This window comes from Anneissia japonica, unplaced genomic scaffold (assembly GCF_011630105.1).
Source record: "Anneissia japonica isolate Jap-2015-1 unplaced genomic scaffold, ASM1163010v1 scaffold6406_len342834_cov151, whole genome shotgun sequence".
NCBI lineage: Eukaryota > Metazoa > Echinodermata > Crinoidea > Comatulida > Comatulidae > Anneissia > Anneissia japonica.
In genome coordinates this window covers 56,597-64,331 of record NW_022738763.1, presented here as the reverse complement: position 1 = coordinate 64,331, position 7,735 = coordinate 56,597, and positions in this window count along the sequence as shown.

Here is a 7,735-nt window from a genome sequence, read left to right as displayed (position 1 = left end):
TTTATTTCTCGTGCAATTCGTTCAGATTCCATGCTCATGTTTCTTACTTCTTCATTTTCAAAATTCAAAATACTGCTTCCTTGTTCTTCAAAGTTATTGCCAAACAAATCCATCTAATTGAAATACTATCTTGAAGTTCAATACTAGCTTGTAGTTTAGAGAACTGTAACAACGTACAGTTTTTTTTTTTTTTTTGGTTTTTTTTAATGATGTTTCAACCTATGTTTTCACCAGAATATAAGCACTAAATTGTATAGAAGGATTAAGTGACGTCAGTAGCATCGCCTCTTATTTATTTTCTACGTTTTTTATATATTTCTTATATTTATCTTAGTTTTTTATTTAACTAAATAAAAATTGAATACAAGACGTCATAACCCTATGTTAACCCGGGCTATTCAAACTATCAAGTCCCCTCATTGTCACATGTATCCCTATGTCACAAACAATTAATCCTATTAAAAACCTGACACTGCATCATGACGTAAACAATTAAGCATACTAATCCTATTGTTCTAAAATAAAAGAGATTAAATGATGTCACTAGCGTCTCTTACCTACCCTTTGTTTACACTTTTAAATTCCATTGTTTTCAATTTCAAAAGATAATCCAACACACCTGGCACTGCATCATGACGTAAACAACTCAAATATCTATTTTCTTTATTTACCTATTATTATTTTATTTATTTTAATTAAGTATACTAGTCTTTTGTTCTTTATTGAAAAGGATTAAATGACGTCAGTAACGTCCCTCTGTTTATTTTGTTACGTAAGAAAACAAAAGGGGTGGACTCGTCTGGTGTATTCTTCTACTGTCGTAGTTTACAGACTGGTGCATTAAGCAGACTCTAGCTTGAGGTAAATACAAGTTATTACACCATTTTAATAGGCTATGCTATTTAATCATCAAATTGTTTCTGATGTTGGTGTGTTGCCAGGTTATATCAGAATTGTTGTTAAATTGTATAACTTGCCTAATGTTGTTATGCTTGATATACTATATAATTATAACGCATTATATAATTCTTGTTTGGAATATATATTTTGCAGGTTTTGTTTCGTATAGTTCGCTTTGGTTTATGTGCAAATAAAACGTTGAATGCTACACACAGATGTCTTGTGATTGATTACCAACCGAGTCTAAACTACTCAAGGAAAATTGTACCTCCCTTTTCAATATCTTTCTAAAGTCGAACCACGACAAACTTGGCGCTACGAGCAGGGTACAAGAGGCATCGTGCATCTATTGTGGAACTTCTACGCGTCAGTACAAGACTTTAGTGATATTATCAGCCCTTGAGTTGGAGATGATATCATGGACAGATAAGAACTTTACATTTGATTCATTTTGTTATATTACTGAATGAATAGAGAAGATAATGTGAATTGTTATTATATTGAAGGTAATAGCATTTCTATTTGGATAATAATGTTATAATGTTATTGGGTAATCACTTTATTATGAATAGGCCTGTTAATCTTGGTGAGCTCTGAATTGTTGCCTTGATGTTACTGTAATGATTGAAATTGATAATTATTAATTGTTTAATTCTCACGGTACGGTTTATCGATATCTTATTTAACTGTTTGTAATCAGAATTGCATGTATAGGTCCATTTGTTACATTGCGATATGCCTAAATCTGAGAAACTTGCTTTGGTTTTGGTGGCATGATTGCTGCGTTCACTGATGTGTTAAAAGGTGTGAATGTTCAAAAAGTCCCACCTCCTATTAAAATTTCTAAATTTAAGGTCACCCTAAAGCCCCTGGAGATATTACATTGTGTGAGTGGCTTGAGGATTTTGAGACTTGCTGTGCGCATTATCAGTTGGATGGAGATGTAAAGTATGATGCCATGGTTAGTCATTTGGGGGGATTTGCTAAAGATGAAGTGCATTATCAAATGTCTGTATTAGATTTTGGAAAAAGATGTGAAGAAAGCGATTGAGATTTTGAAAACTACATTTTCTCCTGATGAATCTGTATCTGTTTTGAATACCTTGTTTTATTCTAGACAACAGTTAGATCATGAAAACATTGCTGAGTGTAGCTTGGCGTTGATGAAACTTTACTCCCGATTAATTGAAGCTTCCATGCCAGGAGAGCAGAAAGCTTTAAAATACCTCCAAGATTCTAAAAAAAAAATCTTAAGAAACAATTGGGTGAACTTCAACAATCTTTGGGAAAGTTTTCTCGCAACAATAGTTTTAATAAACGGAGTGGGCCTCGTCGATGTTATAATTGTGGCAAGTCGGGTCATAGTAGGGATGCGTGTAATGTTTCCCCAGGTCGTTGTTGGAATTGCCAAGGTGTGGGTCATTATGCTTTAAATTGTCCAGGTAAAACCAATGGTGGGGTGGTAAAACATAAGTCAGAAGTTGGTCAGAGTTCAGAATCTGTTAATGTTCCAGTTGTTTCAATTGATAATTCTGATAACTATTTTACTATTGATGAACAATTCTTAAATTCATCTTTGCTTGATCGTTTAGTTACCAAAAGTCCATGTACTTCTGTCAAGTTTGGTTGTGTAAAATTGGGATGTGTTCTTGACACGGGGGCAAAATCCTCTATTATTCCTTCCTCAATATACCATAAAGTTTTGAAATCTGAGCTTGGTGAGTTGAAGAATGTAAACAAGTTGTTTACAAACATAACTGGAGTTTCTGGAGTTGAAATTCCAATTGAAGGTTTTGTGGAGGTTCCGATTGAAATACTAGGACATGACATGTTGGGCAGTTTTCTCATCGTTTCGGATATTGCATGCTCTTAAAATTCTATTTATCCAATACTTGTAGGTTCTAATATACTACGCCATATTACGGATCCAGAATTTTGGCAAATTTAGGAGTGGTTGGTGAGGATAAGGTGATTCCACCTTGTACCGGTAGAGCTGAAGTTGTGTTGCGGGTAGATGAAGAAGAATCAAATATTTTTGTTTCATTAAAGCATTTTAATACAGCTGTTCCGTTGTCATGCAATGAATCACCTAGGGTTGGGAAGCCGGAAGCTTGTGCAAGTTTTCCTACAGGTGTTGAAAAGAATGTTCTTTGTGATAGACAACAGGCTGGTTCTAATATCAATGAACAGGATTTAGTTTGTCCTCCAGGGTTGAAGTTGGAAGGTCTGTCGGGAGATGAAGAGCGGAAGGTTTTGACGCTTGTACACACTCACAAAGATGTATTTTCATGGGGTCCTTCTGACGTGGGTAAATTCGATGTTATTTCCCACAGTATTGCGGTTAAAGAGGGTCCACCTATTAGGCTACCTTATCGTAGAATTCATCCAAATGCTATCAAAGAAGTTAAAGCAATGTTGCAGGAAATGTTAGACCATCGAAGAGCAGTTACGCTAGCCCTATAGTTTTGGTACGAAAGAAAGACAATTCTTTGCGTTTATGTATAGACTATCGTAAGTTAAATGGACGTACTTTGAAAGATTCATTTCCTTTGCCCAGAATTTATGAGGTTTGGAGGTTTTGACGGGGTCTTGCTGGTTCTCTACTTTGGATTTATCGCATAGATTTTTCCAAATTATTATGGCTGATGATGCTATTGACAAAACCGCGTTTAGGGTGCCGTGGGGCTTGTACGAATTTTTACGTATGCCACAAGGTCTTACCAATAGCCCAAGTACGTTTCAACGCGTCATGGAGTGTGTTGTGGGTGATTTAAATCTAACCGAGGAACATTTGATCAGATTGGATAAAGTGTTTAGTAGGTTAGCAAACTATGGCCTTAAAGTGAAGAGAAAGAAGTGTGATCTGTTTAAGAAGAAAGTTTCTTATCTAGGCCATGTAATCTCTGGAAAAGTTGTATCTGTTGATGCAGTGAATGTTGACAAAATTGTTTCGTAGCCTGTTCCCAAAAAAAATGTAGAAGCAAGTCATTTTTAGGACTTGCTTCTTATTATCGTCGGTTTGTTCCTAACTTTGCTAAACTTGCGTCTCCTCTCCATAATATTACCCATATGGCAGAATTAAGAGCGGGGAAGACTCGCGGTAATGATTCCCAGACCACTAAATGTGTAGTTAACCACAGTAATTTTAATTTTCAGTGGGACTTACCACAGCAGACAGCATTTGAAGCTCTCAGGAAGAGTTTAATTAATTCTCCTGCCCTAATCTATCCTAGATTTGATCGTGAATTTATAATTGAAGTTGATGCTAGTGCCAAGGGATTAGGTGCTTGTTTATCGCAACGAGATGAGAAGGGACTTATTCACCCTGTAGCGTATGCTAGTAGGAGTTTGCGTGGTGCTGAAAGAAATTATTTTGGACTTTCCAATTTTATATTGGAACTGTTGGGCTTAAAATGGGCTGTAGTTGATAAGTTCGGGTCTTACATTCAGAGTTCTAAAGCGATTGTTTATACCGACAATAATCCATTAGCTTATTTGCAGACCGCAAAGTTAGGTGCAACTGAATTAAGATGGGCTGCTCAGCTTGCTATGTTTAACATAGATATTAAGTACAAGCCTGGTTTTACAAACAGATGTGCTGACGCTTTGTGTAGATATCCGTATGCAGATGCAGGTGTAGTTAAAGATGACTTGGCATCTGTCGCCTCTTGTTTGTTGGTACATGTTCATAGTGTCATTAGTAATTCTTCGACCTCTATTGATGATAATTATGTAAATTCGCAATCTATGAATAATGCTAAAGAAATTGCTGGTACTGAATGTATTTCTTCTGTATTACCAAGTTATTCGTTTCAGCAACTTGCCAGTATGCAGCAAGAGGATGAGGAATTAGGTGAAGTTTGGAAGTTGTGGAAAGTTGGATGGTTTCGAGGAGAAGTTCTTCGCTCAGAAGCTGTAGTTGTGTCTGGCTGGTTACGTGAATGGTCCAACTATGTAGAGTGTAACGGTGTGCTGTATCGGCAAGTGAAGGATCCTATTTTTGATTTTGTTAGACAGTGGTTGGTTCCACAAAAGTTACGTTCAACATTGATAGAAGAGTGTCATGATAAATGGGCTCATCAAGGGATTCATCGGACTTTGTCTTTGCTTAAACGCCGTTGTTGTTGGCCAGGGATGACTGGTAAGGTAAGGCTTTACATTTCTCGTTGTGGTCGTTGTGCTCGCAGTAAACTACGGTACCTTCGCCTTCGCCGAAACCACCACTCAGACATGTGTTAGCTTTCCGTCCTCAGGAAATTGTAGCGTTGGACTTCATGAAGTTGAATCGAGGCAAAGCAGGTTATGAAAATGTGTTGGTTATGACTGATGTTTTCAGCAAATTTTCCTTAGCTGTTCCTTGTAGAAATCAGTCTGCAGTAACAGTTGCTAATGTGTTAAGAGATTCATGGTTTGTACACATGGTGTTCCAGGTCGGTTACATTCCAATCAAGGGAAGTCTTTTGAAAATACTGTCATTCGTGAAATTTGTAAATTGTATGGCATTAATAAGTCTCGTACTACGGTCAGTGTGAACGGTTTAATAAGTCGCTTCGTGGTTTATTTCGGTCTCTGCATCACAACGAACGTAAGAGATGGCCTGAATTTTCATCATATTGTGTTCTAGCTGTCTCTTATACACATCTAGATGTGTATAAGAGACAGACACAACTCTATCAATGTTGAACGTAACTTTTGTGGAACCAACAACTGTCTAACAAGGATCCTTTACTTGCCGATACAGCACACCGTTACACTCTACAAAGTTGAGTCAGCACATCTGTTTGTAAAACGAGGCTTGTACTTAAGATGGGTTGCTCAGCTTGCTATGTTTAACATAGATATTAAGTACAAGCCTGGTTTTACAAACAGATGTGCTGACGCTTTGTGTAGATATCCGTATGCAGATGCAGGTGTAGTTAAAGATGACTTGGCATCTGTCGCCTCTTGTTTGTTGGTACATGTTCATAGTGTCATTAGTAATTCTTCGACCTCTATTGATGATAATTATGTAGATTCGTAATCTATGAATAATGCTAAAGAAATTGCTGGTACTGAATGTATTTCTTCTGTATTACCAAGTTATTCGTTTCAGCAACTTGCCAGTATGCAGCAAGAGGATGAGGAATTAGGTGAAGTTTGGAAGTTGTGGAAAGTTGGATAGTGTCGAAGGGAAGTTCTTCGCCCGGAAGCTGAAGTTGTGTCTGGCTGGTTACATGAATGGTCCAACTATGTTGAGTGTAACGGTGTGCTGTATCGGCAAGTGAAGGATCCTATTTTTGATTTTGTTAGACAGTTGTTGGTTCCACAAAAGTTACGTTCAACATTGATAGAGTTGTGTCATAATAAATGGGGTCATCAAGGGATTCATCGGACTTTGTCTTTGCTTAAACACCGTTGTTGTTGGCCAGGGATGACTGGTGAGGTAAGGCTTTACATTTCTCGTTGTGGTCGTTGTGCTCGCAGTAAACTACCTTCGCCTTCGCCGAAACCACCACTCATACATGTGTTAGCTTTTCGTCCTCAGGAAATTGTAGCGTTGGACTTCATGAAGTTGGATCGAGGCAAAGCAGGTTATGAATATGTGTTGGTTATGACTGATGTTTTCAGCAAATTTTCCTTAGCTGTTCCTTGTAGAAATCAGTCTGCAGTAACAGTTGCTAATGTGTTAAGAGCTTCATGGTTTATACACTATGGTGTTCCAAGTCGGTTGCATTCCAATCAAGGGAAGTCTTTTGAAAATACTGGAAATGTTCAGTCTGAACGGTTTAATAAGTCTCTTTGTGGTTTATTTCGGTCTCTGCATCACAACGAACGTAAGAGATGGCCTGAATTTTCATCACATTGTGTTCATGTATAATTCTACACCACATTACAGGGGTTACACCGTATTTACTTATGTTTGGTCGTGAGCCTCATCTTCCTATTGACAGCTTGCTTAGTAACCTAGAGAATGACTGGTCAGAGGATTGCTTGCAGCAAGAAGCACGATTAATGAAGAGAGCATATGAAGTTGCGTCATCTAGATTGAAGGCGGCAGCTGATCGAGAACGAGAAGAGAAGCGACATAGTGTTAAGCTTCCTCCAGATGCTTTGAAAATTTGTGACTGTGTATTACTTCGAAGAGAAGCATTCAAAACACGTCATAAACTTGTTATAAGTTTCATGATTGTTCTTATATAATTGAGTCAATCAATTCATCTGATGATGTGTTTGGTATTCGCCCGGTTAAAGGTGGTGTGCTTCAGCATGTTAACAGGCGAAAACTTATTATAAATCCAGAAGATAAGATTGAACCGGAAGGTCAGCCGCTAATGAATGTTTTGCCATTTGAATTTAATGGAGATATTAGTTCATCAGATGAGAGTGAATCGAGTGAAAGTGAATCAAATGAAGATAACGTGAGATTGATATATAGGGATAGTAATGGTGAAGTGATAAATACTGAAAGTGCTCCCTTGAGAAGGTCGACCCGTTCTACTAAAGTCATTATTAGAAATCCATATAGATTACCTGCTTCAGCTCATGATGGGAGATAAGATTAACGTTTGTCTTTTTATTGTACTCATACTTTTGGGGACAAAAGTGCATTTGAGCGGGGAATATGTACTGATGCGATTTGTTCGTGTGATGGGATTGCGCTGCAGCTATTTTTTTGCGTTATTGTTGTTGTATTTGCATATTCATCTCGTGCATGTTCATGCAAATACACAGCTGTTCCGCGGTATATATGCTTTTGTGGGCTCTTGCAACGGGTTTTCGTTTGTTCCGTTGCAAGCCCTGCACACATTATTTTGGCAGTATGCAGTTCGTTATTTTGGCAATATGCAGTTCTGAA